Consider the following 15133-nt stretch of genomic DNA (forward strand, 5'->3'; position numbering starts at 1 on the left):
AATAGCTATTGGAGGTAGGTGAAGAAACTCCAGACTATCACCTGATTTTGGTGCTGCAAATGTGATCCAGAGAATTGTTGAATGTGCTTGAACTCTGCACCGTTTGCCCTGCTCAGCTTGTTTACTTTTTGTTCTCCAAAGGCAACTTTCTTTTGGAAGTCGAACTACGTAGAGATTCAGACAGACTTCCAGTCTACAGATTGATACTAGCTACCCCTACTTGGCTCATTTAGCACACCTTGACAATCCACTTTAATGCCATAGGGCATATCTTGTGTTCGGAAATAAAAAAAGAAGCAGAGGGAAGGATATAGATTAAGAAAGTGTATGGGGCTCAGCCGTAGGTCCTAGAAGTCACTAGTATTGGGGACTCTACCACCATAACCAACAAGCTACTTTATGGATACTCTAATCCACTGTGCTTCAAAAAGAAGCACATCTGGGGCTGAGTGGATTCTTGAAAACGGCATAAGCACCCCAGAGAAACCTGTACTGCCCTCTTTCCATCAAGCAGACAATACTTCACAGCCTGCACCGAGGGTGACATAGAAGAACCAAGTTACTTACCCCCTGGTAATGTTCTTTCTACTGCATGTTCCTCCCACGGATTGCTCCTTATCCTGCTTTGCATTCTCAGAAATGTTTCATCATCAGAGGGCACTGTGCAGCATCGACTCTATGTACCTGGACAGTTTACATTCTTGCGTACGGGCATGGCATTGGTAAGAGTATAAATGGCACACACTGCACCGTTGCCTCCGTTCTAGTTTTTCCCCTCTTTCTGCACAGCCGACTTGAGGATTTGTAACCCGCATAGGCACTGAAAGAGAGAAGTGTATTCAAAATGCACCCACAGTCAGAGAGTTAGGTTGGTAGGGCAATGAGCAATCCATGGGAGGAACATCCAGTAAAAAGAACATTACTAGGGGTAAGTAATTTGTTCTTCAAATGGATTCTGTCCCCCTACTGATTCCTCATCTTAGATAGACTTCCATAGTAGTTTTGTGGATGGAGGTGGGAGAAGTGAATTTTGTCCAATGTTCTCATTATTGATTGATTGATATTGTGCAGAACCGCTTCTAATCCGATTGTCCTGACTCGATAGAGTATCCAAACAGTAATGCTTGCAGAAGTGTGTAGTGAGGACCAAGTTGAAGCATTATTAATGTCCTGCACTGGTATACCTCTTTGGAGAGCCAAAGTGGTTGCCACTCATCTGGTGGAATGGGCTCTTGGGTTTTCAGGAACGTAGTAGCACTCTGAAATGCAAAGGATGACCCAACGTGATGAAGTTTGTTTGGTCACTGCAACCAATAAATGGTTGGTCATCTTGCCGGTCATTTGCCCTCCTAGAAATGTAGCAGCTAAGAGCCCTTTTGGGTCTAGCCTGTGTAACTGCTCTTCATCCTTAGAAGGGCGAGGATCTGGATAAAAGGCTGATAAGGTTATTTTGTGTGTCAGATGGAATTCGGACATCACCTTGGGACGGAAGGAGGGACACACCCTCAAGACTACCTTCTCCTTGGAGAATATAGTAAAAGGAAGTTTACATGACAAAGCTTGTATCTCACTCAATCTGGAGCAGAAGTGATGGCCACTAAATATTGAGTGGACAAGAATGGAGAGTTTCAAATGGATCTCCCATTAAAAAGGTTAGGACAAAATTCAAATCCTAGGACGGAACCAGAAAAGGGACTGGTGGAAAAGTATTTGTCAGTCCTTTGAGGAATTAAATGAAAATCGACATCTTAAACTAAGAGGCTTGCATTTAAAAATGGATCACACCAACGGATACCCCTTGACAGTAGCCACCTGCAGTCCCTGATATCCTAGTTGCAGCAAAAAAGAAAACACTGAAGGTGCAGTGCAATATCTTTAGCTCTACACCAGCTGCAAAAAGTATTCCAATGACAGTGATATAGTGCTTTTGTTGCTGATCTTCCGGCCGAAAGCAACACCTCCATAACGCCTTCAGGGAGAAGCCTCAATCTCTGTATCTTAACCTCTCAGAGAAGAGGCGTGAAGGGTCAGAGTTCTGCCTCCCTCTTGTGAGAGTATGTCCACTCTCTGTAAGACAGAATGTAGGGCAGATGGACATGTCAGGAAGGTCCAGGTACCACGTACTCCTGGCCCAATCCAGAACAATTAAGATCATGGACTTCCCAAGCTTCCTCAACCTCCTGATGACATGAGAATGATAGACTGGTGGGAACGCATACAGGATTGTAAATTCCCAGTCTACTACGAACACGTCCCCCAGAGCTCCTCTCTGAGAAAGTTCCCTGTTGCAGAACAGGTTGCATTTCTTGTTGATACTGGACACAAACTGATCCACTTGAGGGATTCCCCAAAGGCCGAAGCTCGACTTTCTGAGCCAAGTCCCACTCGTGAGAGACTGTGCTCTGCCTGCTCAGAGCATCCACTGTCGTGTTCTCTCCTCCGGTTGGGTAAAGAGCCGACAGAGATCTCATTCTATAGCAACAAAAGCCAGAGTTGCATTACCTCCCTACACAATGTTAGTGACCCTACACCACCTCTTTTTTTGAGGTAATGCATGACCACTGTGTTTGTCATTATTAGGACGTACTTCAATTGGCATAAAGGGGGGCCCCCGCAGCCGCCAAGGTGCAGGGCGCCCTGCCGCCACATGTCCTGGGAGGGGGATCCCCTTGAACCTAAAAAAAAAAGAAAATAAAAAAAAAATTTTTTTTGTAGTCACTCTGCCTACATAAAAAAAAAATCTGTTGCAGCGTAACATAAATCATTTCTTTATGAAGGCAGAGTGACTACAAAAAGACAAAATGAAATAGTTTTCTTTTTGTAGTCACTCTGCCTTCATAAAGAAATGATTTATGTTACGCTGCAACAGATTTTTTTTTTATGAAGGCAGAGTGACTTCAAAAAGAAAACTATTTCATTTTGAAGTCCTAGGGCTCCCCAACCCCATGACATGGAAGCCTCTAGGCTGGAGGCCTCCATGTCATGGGGTGGGAGGAGCTCTATGACGAAAACCTTCATTGGTTCCCGATTGGTCGACGCGATCTGGAACTCCCTACCCTTAAACACTGAAAATCACCTGAAATTCAGAAAGGCCCTAAATACCTGGTTCTTCCCAACTCCGCCCTGAACTCCTATCTAAACCACACTTCTGAACCCAACATCCTTATACACCAATCACAGAACTGATGCCGGCAGCATTCACAGCTCCTCACGTAGACAAACTGTCGCCCCACGCACAACAACACTCCCACCCGATAAATACTGCATGAAAGCCAGCAGAATTAGCTATGCTCTCCGCAATAAACCTTACTCCTCCCGCAACTACCACAAAAACGACAGCATTAGCATCGGCTCACCTGACGAACTATCGCCCCATGCGCAACAACACCCCTGCCAGACAAACACACCAAGGAAGGCAGAATTTGCTGTGGCACACCGCACTAAACCCCACTCGCCCTCGCCACTCAGACCTTCGCACCAGAGAGACCACAAAAAATGAGACCATGCCGTCCACACTGGACAAAGGACGTTGCATTCGAACTACATTGACGCAAGCAGTACATATACCTTTTAAGCACGTCTGTAGACACAGACCACAGGCACAGCCATACATCCATGCACCGTAGAATGCAGATATGGCTATGCCCATCTGGTCTAGCAGTGCACAAAGACGCCCACACTGTAACACCTGACGTACCTCAACACCTCTGCCACTAGCATACAGCAACTACCAACGAAAAGATATAGCTGTTCAAACATCAAATCTTTAACAATAGCAGTCTATCGCAAACCACCAACAGCACCCACCCACATGCTTGACATTTGGGCTGCTTAGTGGAGCCTAGCCAGCCACCTAAGTCCTAAGCTGGAGAAAATGCACACACGCATCTCTCAATCCAAAACTCTTAGATCCTCCACCACATTGACTATCGTCACCAAGGGCATTCCAACCACAAAGCACATTGAGGCCATACAAATGGGGAAAGAGTGCTATATAAATAACCAAATACAATACAATACAATACTTCAAAACTAAATAGCTTCTTTTTGAAGTCACTCTGCCTTCATAAAGAATTTACTTCCATTCTGGTTCGGTCCTTAACGGAAATTATTTATGAAGTCGGAGTGACTTCAAAAAGAAACCATTTCTTTTTGAAGTAATAGGGTGCCCCTCAACCCCATGACGTGTGCTTGTGTGAGTGTATGGGTGAGTGAATGGTGTGTGTTTTTGTGTTCACGGGCGCCACAAAACCTACATTTCAGGTGAGAGGGGGTGTTAACCCTTCAAATGTTGGGAGAGGTGCTAACTTCACAGGTGGTGGGGGAGGGGCACACTTATTTGTGTGGGGGCATCTAACTTCCTTATGCATTCTGATACTATTCTAGTTAGTGCGGCTTCAATGTTACAAGCAGTTAACTCTCCTTTAAGTCTGAAAGCACCCACGTATGGACTGCTGTGAGAATAAGCAGTCTCCTGGCTCCTCTCTACCCTTTCTATCACTTCCCTGGCATGCAAGTACTAAACGCACATCAAGATTTCAATTGCCTAAAAAATTATGCATTTGAATGCAGGTACTAACAGTGAAATACTTTACGTGAGTAATTGCCGGTTCTTTGTTAAAAGCGTAACCCAGGTGCCGTTTAACATCCGTGTCCTGTTCTGGCCGGCAACAGCTCTGGTGGAGGTGACCTTCCATTCCACTCGGTACAGTACTATATTGTGCTCTAGCAGAGAGCTTTCCGGCATGTCTCGAGTGTTCTGTCGATGGGTGCTCCAGGCGTGTTGCAGTTGCGTGTGGTGGTACCTTTCAGTGGCTGGAAGGGAGAATTCCAGCTGTAATGTTTCAAATGGTACCAGCTTGTCTTCCCGCAACACAGCTCCTATGGTAGTGATTCCTCGCTGGACCCATTCGGGACATCTAGGCAGTTTTTGTATTTCAGGAAGGCAACAGTTATTCCATAGGGGTTGGGCAAATTTCAGTTTTCCGTCCCACCTTAGGTGTCGGTGTGCTTCTTTCTATATTCTCACAGTATGCGTTGCCATATCCGGTTTTGGTGTGCGACTCAGGCTTCTGTAGAGATGCTCTAGTGGTGTTATTGTATCGTGAGAGTTGATCGCTTTGATGTGTGGAAGGTTCCTATCCCCATGCAGCATGTCATTCACCACCACCATCTGGCCAGCCCAGTAGTAAGTCTGCGGCCTGGGCAGCCCAATCCCCCCTTCCCAGATGGACCTCTGGAGAGTGGAATCCTTACCATCATTGATGAGATTGTGAAACCCATCTCTCATCTCCCCTTTGGAAACGTTTTCGGCCACCTGGGAAATTACATTCCATAAAGTGTATATTTCGCCAGAGCACAGGATGCGTTGATGGCTTTCAATGACATGTTTTCCACAGAGAATACCCTTTTAGCTAGTGCATCTTATTTATCACCCTAATCTGGTGGGAAGGCCAGACACCTTGTGGCTCCAGAGGCGGAAGTAACCGCCTGCACCACCAAACTCTCTGGAGTTGGGTGCCTGGAAAGAAAACAGGGTCAACAGAGGAAGGTCTGTACTTGTTCACCAACTCCTGGTTCACTGCAGGAGTGGTGTCTATTTTTGCCAATGTTCAAAAATTGGCTTTTTTAGTGCTGTATGGAAAGGCAGCACAGGCTCCTTAGCAAGGCCTTTATCCAAGACATCTGTAAGGTCATCCTGAGTTATGTTCTTTGCAGGATGCACCCAAGTATTCAATCACCCTGTTCGTAACAATTCTATATGCTGCATTTGGGTGAGCATTGACATCAGGTGTGTCGAATTCCACCTAAGGAGAGGTATCTAGTCCACTGGCTTCCTTCAGGCAGGTTGCTAGGTCCTCTAGATGAGATTGATCAGAGATCAATTCTTCTGAAACATTAGGTGTTCCAAAACGTTCATAGGGTAGAATGCAGTCTTTTTTGTCATCCTCAAAAATGGATCCAAATGATTTGAAGAAATATTTCTTTGACTGAGGTTTAAAACTCAAAGTTGGATCCGAGGTCGACGACGAAGGGCCCTTCGACCTTGACTCCATTGACAAAGAAGTCACAGAAGCCTTTGGCTTCGATGTGGTCTCTGTGGTCGACATTGTCGATGCTACTCGAGATGACATACCTGAGGTCTTCTGACTCTGGCTTTTGGGCACGCGGGTGGACGCCTTTAACAATTCCCGCCAATCTTGGAAGACTGGGTGGGGTCGCCAGCCTTCTTTGGCTCTTTCGAGGGACCAGAAGGGGCTGCCTCCAAAAACATGTAGATCATTTTTTGACAGAAATGTTCCCATTCTTTTGCCAAGGCAGTCTTATCGGGAAAACGTACCGGATGCTTGTTGGATGAGGAGTCAGAAGATGAGGAACAATGGTATTGTTTCTTCAATTTCTTTTGTGAGAATGAAGATGAAGAGTGACGGGAATCACTCCTGGATCTCGACTGTTTGGCATGTTTGGAGAGTTTTTTGGGCCTTTCTGGAGACTTGTCTCATGTAGAGCTCCTTCCTTCGGAAGATTTTCTCTTCAAAGGAGTGTAAGAAAGACTTTGAAACCGACCGGCCTAAGCCAAGCTTCGACCTGCTCTCTTTTAAGGTCTTGCTGGTCATCGACTGGCAGGAGCTGCACTTGATGACTTTGTGCTCCTTGCCCTTGCCGAGGCCCCATAGAAATATCCTGGGCAGATCAATGATAGACATCTTCGAGTCACAGTCTGCACATGTCTTGTTTTTTTAAAACTTTTGTTTATTGGCAGAAAGTTAAGACAGGCACAGCACAGATTACATATCAATAAGCTATCAACATAACATCACACAAGGCAGTACAACATGACTAAATTCAACATCTCAGGTTGGGGACGGTGGATGTCTTGGAGAGGCGCAAAAAGAAAAAAGGAAGGAGAGTCACACTGCACATGGCGTGTTGGGCTGTACTGGTGGGGGAGTCGACCTCCATTCCACTTCGTCTCTATTGTTCAGGTAGCTACAGAATTCTGACCACACGTTTTTGGGGCGTGATGAGATTGGTAGGGATCCAATGTATTCTTCGCACATTTGTATCCAGGTAAGGGCTTTCAACCACATCATGAGGGTGGGGGGATTATGGCGCTTCCAGCATTGCAATATACATCTTTTGGCAACAATGGCACTTATATTTAAGGATTTTGACATTTTCCTTACATTTTCCCCATCCCAGATACCAAACAACAGGGCTAGTGGGTCCATATCCACCGGGGAACCAATTATTTCGGAGAGCGCCTCCGTCACAGCCACCCAGAACGTGTTTAGCGCAGCGCAGGACCAGAACATGTGTATGTGATCTGCCTCGCTGGATTTGCATTTAGGGCATGCATGAGTCGGGGTGCGTGTGAATTTCGCTACTCTGTATGGTGTGTAATAGAGCCTGTTGAGGTTGAATTGGATGCAGCGGAATCTGGCGCTAAGGGAGACTTTGCGCGTGTGCGCGCACATTTTGCCCCACATTTCATCAGTTATTTCCGTTTCAAGCTCCCTAGCCCATGCTTCACATGGTTTGAGAGACTTGTCCACTGTTGTCTCCAGCTGCATTTTGTACAAATTGGATATTATGCCCTTGGCGCCTGCGGAGTTTGCTATATATTGGAGTTCGGGTGAGTCTGGGTGTTTGTCTGGGGATGAGGGCCACATAGCTCGTACCGCTGCTCTAAGCCTGTAGTACTGTAACAGCAGAGAGTTGGAGTGTTCTGGTCGCCATGTTTGAGGGGTAACTTTTACTTTACTTTATAGCATTTGTATGGCGCACCATAAACCCATAGGTGTGAGGGCGCGGACAAAAGAAGAAAAAACATAGAAGAAAGGGGAGATAAAGGGCTGAACGATCTAATGGAAAAAGTAACTGAAAACCAGGGGCAACTATTTAAAGAGGAAGGTTTTAAGGCCCTTCTTGAATATATTCAGGGATGATGAATTTCTCAATTGGTCAGGCAGAGTGTTCCAAAGTGCCGGTGCAGCTGAGGCAAAAGCACCACATTGTGCCTTTTTGCCTTTGACTCTGGGCTGCTGGAGCAGGTTCCGGTTGTTGGACCGAAGGTTTCTGGCAGGAGATTTTATTCCAATGTACCTTTGCAGGTAGGAGGGCATCTTACCCTGAAGGCATTTAAAAGTGATGACCATAAGTCTGAAGGAGATTCTTGATTCCACGGGCAGCCAGTGTAGTGCTCGACGTGCCTCCGAGACATGTACCCTGTATGCAAGACCGGATACCACTCTAACAGCTCCGTTCTGAACCACCTGAAGGCGTTTGATGCTTTTTTTACTGGAGCCTGCTAAAAGGCTACAACAGTAGTCAAGTTTGGAGCCTATAATGGCTCGGGCGATGGTCTCAGCATTGGATTGGGAGATGTATGGACGCAGATGGGATAACAATTTCATGTAATAGTTGGCGGAAGAGACGGTACTGGCCACATAAGAATTCATCTTGAGTGATTGATCCAATACCACGCCTAGGATTTTAACCTTGGGAAGAGTGGAAATTAGAGCATCTCCCAGCTGGAAATGTTTGTAAGTTGAGTCCAATTTGGCTATGATGCTATCAGATCCTACAACCATGAGTTCTGTCTTGCTGCGATTGAGTGCAAGATTATTCAACATCATCCATTGTTCTATCATGGCAAAGATGCGATTAAGTTCTTTTTCATCCTCCGAATGCTGGCCTGTAAGAGGAATGACACATTGAGTGTCATCTGTATAGTTGGAAAAGAGGATGCCCTCATGAGCCAGATGGGCAAAGAAAGGGGACATGAAGATGTTATAGATGCAAGGCGACAGACTGGCGCCTTGTGGCACTCCAAACAATGTCTGAATTGCAGGTGCTTTGGCATTGTTGGCACATACCCTGCTAGACCTGTTGGATAAGAATGAAAGTATCCAGTTGGTAGCGGCCTGCGAACAGTTAGCTACTGACATGAGCCTGTCTGCTAATATGGCATGATCGACGAGATCGAATGCTGCCGATTGATCTAGGGAGATTAAAAGAGCGATCTTTTGAGAGTCCATTCTTTGTAACAAACGTACCATCGGGGAAGCGGTCAGCAGGGGTTCGATAGCCCAGATTTTCCCAGTGTCGCAAGAGGTGTTGGTCGTGTGTGGGGGGAGGGGGGGATATGGAGTCCGGGAAATTGCCATATGGGAAGCCACTTATAGCATGGGTGTTGCTCTTGCTCGGGGCGCAGGATACCATTCCAAGCCCTGATCGTGGTGGCCACCGGGTCTGCCTGGGCGTCTGTTTGGAATGTGTGGTGCAGTAATAAGGTCATGATGTTGGTCCCACCCCCCGCCAGTTTCTCAAGTTTTACATGCAAGGGTGGATTCTGGAATGTGTACCAGTGAGAGGCGTGTTGGGCCTGTGCCGCGTTCCAATACAGATGGAGGTCTGGGGCTGTGAGCCCCCCTTTATCATAGGGTAAAGTCATGTGTTGCCACTTCTTGCGGACCGAACCAGAGTGCCAGAGAAATTGGGCGCACTCAGAGTGGAGCCTCTTAAAGTATTGCATCCCGGGCCAGACTGGTACGTTAGTGAAGATGTAAAGGAGCTTGGGGACCACGATCATCTTTATTAGAGAGTCTGCCCGCAAGGGATAACGGTAGATTGCGCCATTTGGAGAACTTGGACACGACGAGCTGAGCCATAGCCTTGTAGTTGTCCGCTAGTAAGGAAGGTTTGGTTAGCGACACCTGCACCCCGAGATACCTGATACCACCCGGGGACCAGCGTAGGGGGTACTCACATGCCGGTTGTTGAGTTGCCATAGTAAGAGGGAAGATTTCAGATTTAGAATAGTTGATTGTGAAACCGGAGTACGTGCCTACTTTGGTAATGTCGCGGATAATGGGGTCCAGATATGTGGAGGGGTTTCTGATATACAAGAGTACATCATCTGCGTAAAGTGAGATGATTTCCGGCGTGTCCAGTAACCGAATGCCTTTATTGATGTGACGCCATCTTACATGGTCAGCCATGGGTTCGATAGCGAGCGCAAAAAGGATGGGGGAGAATGGGCAACCCTGGCGAGTATCACGGTGTAGCGTGAAGTGAGAGGAGGGAACAGAGTTTACAAGGACCCTGGCTAGTGGACCCGTGTATAAGAGTTTTATGTAAGAGATCATATTTGGCCCCACTCCCATTTTCTCCAGCACGGCCCATAGTTATCGCCATGAGACCATATGAAAAGCTTTTTGGGCATCTAGTGTTACCGCCACTGCATCAGCGTTCGGGTCAATTCTGGACATCACATTAAATAGGCGGCGGATGTTAAGTGCCGTGGATTGACCGAGAACGAATCCACTCTGGTCCGCATAGACCATATGGGCCATGAATGGGAGAAACCCGTTTGCGATTATCTTGGCAAAGATTTTCATGTCAGTGGTAATAAGGGATAGGGGCCTGTAGGACCCGCACTCATCTGGGGGTTTCCCAGGTTTGGGGAGGACTGTTATTAAGGCTTCCCTTAAGGAGTGGGGGAGGATGTTTAATCGAAGTGATTCGGCCCAGACACCCGTGTAGAGCAGGCGCCAATATGGCCACAGGCTCCTCGTAGAACTCAGAGGTGAGCCCATCTAGGCCAGGAGCCTTGTTTTTGGGAAGGACTGATATCACCTGGACTATCTCATCCAAGGTGAACGGAGTGTCAAGTCGCTCCCTGGTGTCCTGGGAGATGAGGGTCATAGGAATGCTTACCGTATAGATCGGCATAAAAGCTGGCGAATGTGTCTAGAATTAATTGGTCTGACCAGTGCCTCAGCCCATTTTTGTCTATAATGCTATCAATTTGGGTCTTACCACCCTCCGCCCGCACCAGCCTGGCCAGGGTTCTACCCGGTCTGTCTCCCTCCCCATATTTACGGGCAGCAACAGGGCGAGCATAGTATTGCACCTCACTCGAGGCATGTGACTCAAACTGTTCCAGTTCTGTTCTGATCTTAGCTAGGGTTACTGGGGTCGGTGTGGAGAGGTACTCCTGTTCTAGGGCTTTAAGCTTAGTTTCAGAATTGTTTAGGGCTTGCCTTATAGATTTCAGGACTCCAGCTTCCCTAGAGATGCACATCCCTCTGATGTAAACCTTAAATGCCTCCCATCTGATCCCTTCAGGTGTGTCAGACGCTCTGTTATTTTCAAAGAATGTGGTTATGTCCGCTAGGATCTCAGCTTTGAAGACAATGTCAGATAGGGCGGCGGATTTAAAGCGCCAGGCGGGTCGTGACGACTTTGTGTTGCCGAGTTGGATCTGTAGGAGCACAGGGGAGTGGTCAGATAGCGTGCGTGCAAGGATCCTGACATCTAAGACTCTACCCACAAAGTTGCCAGACAAGAGGAACAGATCTATTCTTGAGGAGCTGTCATGGACCGTTGAATAGACAAGTATAGTCCCTTTCATGGGGGTGGAGCGTTCTCCATATATCATGTAAATTCAGAGAGTGCATGTGTATGAGGAGTCGCTTGGCTGCTCGAGTTGTGGCTCTGCGAGTGGTCGTTGTTCTGTCTAGGACATTATCAAATCAGATTCATGCCGCCCCCACTTATGATGGGGACGTCTAGATATCTCATAAGAATGGTGGTCACATCGTCAAACTCGGGGGAGTCGGTATTGGGCACGTATAAGTTGACCAGAAAGCATTCTTTGTGAGCCAAAGTGCAGTGTAGAATCACATATCTGCCTTCTGTGTCGATGTGGGATGTGTGGAGTATGAAGCTTACCGATTTATGGATAAGGGTCAGAACTCCCCTAGCCTGGGTGGAGTATTGGGTATAGTATCTGTTGAGACCCCAGGTCTGTGCTACTTTAGATGATAAGTGTTTCAGAGCGTGTGTCTCCTGTAATAGGAGGGCATTGACCCCGTGCTTTTGTGCATAAGCTGCAATCCTACGAGACTTTGTGAAATTTGTCAGCCCCCGAACATTCCATGTCATCATTTTCATCGCCATATAGATAACTTACGGGACATCCCAAGCAAAGGATCTGCCTCTGACAAACGCCATGTGTGCTGCAATGGCATAAGAGTGCCTCCCTTTAGAACCGGTCTCAACCTTCCCGCCATTTTGAATATAACCTACCCCAACTTCTTCACCCCCCACCCTCGCCGCCCTGCACCAACTAGCAGTGTGGATACCCACCCTTAAAGTAAACAACTGCGTGCCATCCCCAACTCTGCAACGCCTGGGAAATCGCCCAACAGGGGCTAAAACACAAATATTTAGACTCAGAGGGTATTGCAGCTGCAGTGGGGGCTGCTGCTGCCATTCTGCCCACACGTAGTAATACAAGTTGCGATAATACAACATAGATCTGAAGATCAGCTGCTAAAAGTAAGGTTGCAAAGCGAGGATACGCATAATCAAGGGTATCAAGGTCATAGATAGAATTGCCGTGGACCAGTACATGGCGGCGGAGCCTGGTCCGCGGTGCACAGGCCCCATGCGTGGCATTGTTGTCAGGCAAGCCCCCCCCCCCCCAAGGGAGCAGTGTTCCCAATATATTAGTGTAGGGCCATGGAGGGCTTGCAGCAGGACAATGAGGGGGGGGGGACCCCTAAACACACGGGGGAGTATACGGTAGCCCACCGCAGCCAATGGGGGTTCACAAGAGGAGTCAATTCGTCTGGTACTAGTCGTCGTCCATTGGTTCCTCGAGGGGATCTGCCAGTGGGATCTGTGCTTCAATGAACTTAACAGCCTCGTCAGGGACCGTGAAGAAGTAGAGCTTGTTGCGATGGGTGAATTTTAGGCGGGCAGGGAAAAGCATTGCGTACTCGATTTTCCTATCTCTTAGCATTTTCTTCACCCCACCAAATCAGCTTCTCCCCATCTGCACCCCCACCAAAAAATCAGGGAAGATCCCGATTATTTGCAAATCCAGCCTTAATTCCCCTTTCTCCCTGGCCAATCGGAGTATGTGTTCCCTGTCCTTGTAACTGAGCAGTTTTGCTATTATTGGTCTGGGAAAGTCTCCTGGTTTAGGCCGAGGTGCCAATGAGCGATGAGCTCTTTCAACCGTGAAGAATGGTGAGAGATCATGGTCGTCTAGGAGGTCTTTGATGTGTTTTTTGACCGCAAGCTCCATGCGCCCCTTAAGCACAGATTCGGGAAGCCCAATTATACAAATGTTATTTCTTCGCGACCTCGATTCGAGGTCGTCGCATTTAGCTTTGACCCGTTTCATGTCTCGGACAAGCTCTGAAACTGTGTTTTGTAGGGTATGCACATTGTCCTCGTTAGTTCCCATCCTCTGCTCCGCTTCGGTAATTCTGGCCCCATGTTGGTCAAGCTTAGCAAAGTTTTTGGCCATGGATTCCATCATTGCATCCAAGTCTGGTTGCGGGGGTTCGGCAGGAGGTCGCCATCCTCCTGCACTGCAGAGGGTGATGCCTGGTCCGCCCTAGGTGCCGCCTTGGTAAACTTGTCCATGGCGCCCACCTTGCTAGCGCTTCGCGCTCTGTTGGACATTGCTGCGGAGAGGAGCAGTGACCGACTCGGTGGGGTCGGTGTTGGACAGAGGCTGGAACCTTGTAGAGGGGGTGATAGGAGGTCAGCGGTAGCAGCGTATAGGTAGATCGCGCTCGGTGGGACTGGTGTTGTCACAGCCTGATAGAGGGGGCTGGTATGTGACAGGGCACTGATGAGGAAGCAGCAGTGGTCAGCACATTGTCTGGTGGCCTGTACAGTACTGAGTCTCGCTGGGGCCTTGCAGCGGCCCCTGGCGTCGCAGGTGGAGCAAGCTGGGGGAGGGCAGGAAAGTTCAGTGTGAATAGTGTCATTTTGGAGTATGCCTGGGTTTGCAAGGCGATGAGCCATTAGAGGCAGGTAGGGTTCCTCCCTGGATTAAACGGGTGACACTGTCCTCATCTACGTGCGGTGAAAGAGTAAGGTGCTTCCCCCTTCATTAGCACCCTGAGAGTCCCAGAGTCGTGGTGTGAGACTCCCCGCGCGTGACTATGTGGAGCCACTGGGGTGGCCAAGGAGTGGTAGGCAAGCAAGTTTCAGCTCGTGGACCGCGGGGCCTCACAGTCACCATGGGCACAGAGAGTTGGGGGGAAGCAGAGCGGGCTTATATTTAGGCAGACTCACTGGGTGTAGAACTAGTAGCGGGGAGAGTAGAGGGCCCCCAGCAGGATGAAGCAGAGTGGTGTATTTCAGCTGGCAGCACCCACCTCGCAGCCTTTTGGGTAGCTAACCCGTATGTTCCTGGCACAAATCAGCACATCCGGAGGGCAACGGTCCACCCAGCGGGGTCTGGTCCTGACCCGAGGCCAGTGATGTCTGGGGGCCGCGGCTAGCTGTAGGTCGGTGTCGCAATCTTTACATATCAGGGCTGCGCTACGGCCCAGTATTCTGCAGCCCAGTCCAGGAGCAACCAGGGGGGGGTGGGGCAGAGTCAGCTGGACCCCGGTGGGTCAGAGAGCCCAGTCTTGCAAGCAGCCACGGGGGTGCAGCCCCACGTCCCGCAGCTGCTGTCAGCCTTCAGGTGGTGGGTCCGTTAGGTAGGGAGAGCAGGCCCGCCGGCATCCCCGGGCCAGCGAGCAAGTCAGCCACGGCCCCGCAATGCAGTCCAGGCGGCCCCCGATTTCACAGGCCGGGGGGGGGGCGCATACGTGTGTATATGCGCGCAGGGGGCTCTAGCTCGGCACATGATCGCTGGACCGGATCTGCGCCCCGCTCGGCCAGTCAGCCGGCAGTCCAACAGCACCAGGCAGGCCAGGAGCACATCCGCGGCTGGGGCGCCGGGTGTCCCAGGATCGCGCCCCAGCCGGCGCAATCAAGAAGGGCATTCACTAGGCTCAGAGCGCCGCAGGCAGACCGCAGGTGGCAACGCCCAGGAAACAGACACAGCAGCGCCTCCGGGCGGCGGAGCTCCAACGGCCATGCAAGGAGGCAGGGCACCGCCGCAGGCCCAGGCGTCTGATACACAGGCTGCAGGCTCCCATCTCACTCCAGATTTCGGCCACAGAGAGAGGAGAGTAGCAGCAGCAGAATCGTGGCAGCACCGTTGGGGGATGACAAGGATTAGCGCCGAAGCACAGGAGAATCTGGTGGGCAAGAACGGAGCTCACAAACTAGGCAGCCATATTCCTTGGCTGCTCAACAGCGCCCCCAC

At 49.2% G+C, this 15133-nt stretch overlaps 1 protein-coding gene across 1 annotated transcript in view; it reads right to left on the minus strand.

Annotated features, from left to right (window-relative positions):
* CYP2R1 (cytochrome P450 family 2 subfamily R member 1) overlaps positions 1-15133 on the minus strand; it is a 662101-nt gene that overhangs the window by 24054 nt on the left and 622914 nt on the right. The gene's annotated exons all lie outside the window — the stretch shown is intronic.

This window comes from Ambystoma mexicanum, chromosome 11, assembly GCF_040938575.1.
Source record: "Ambystoma mexicanum isolate Mex_15411 chromosome 11, UKY_AmexF1_1, whole genome shotgun sequence".
NCBI classification, from domain to species: domain Eukaryota; kingdom Metazoa; phylum Chordata; class Amphibia; order Caudata; family Ambystomatidae; genus Ambystoma; species Ambystoma mexicanum.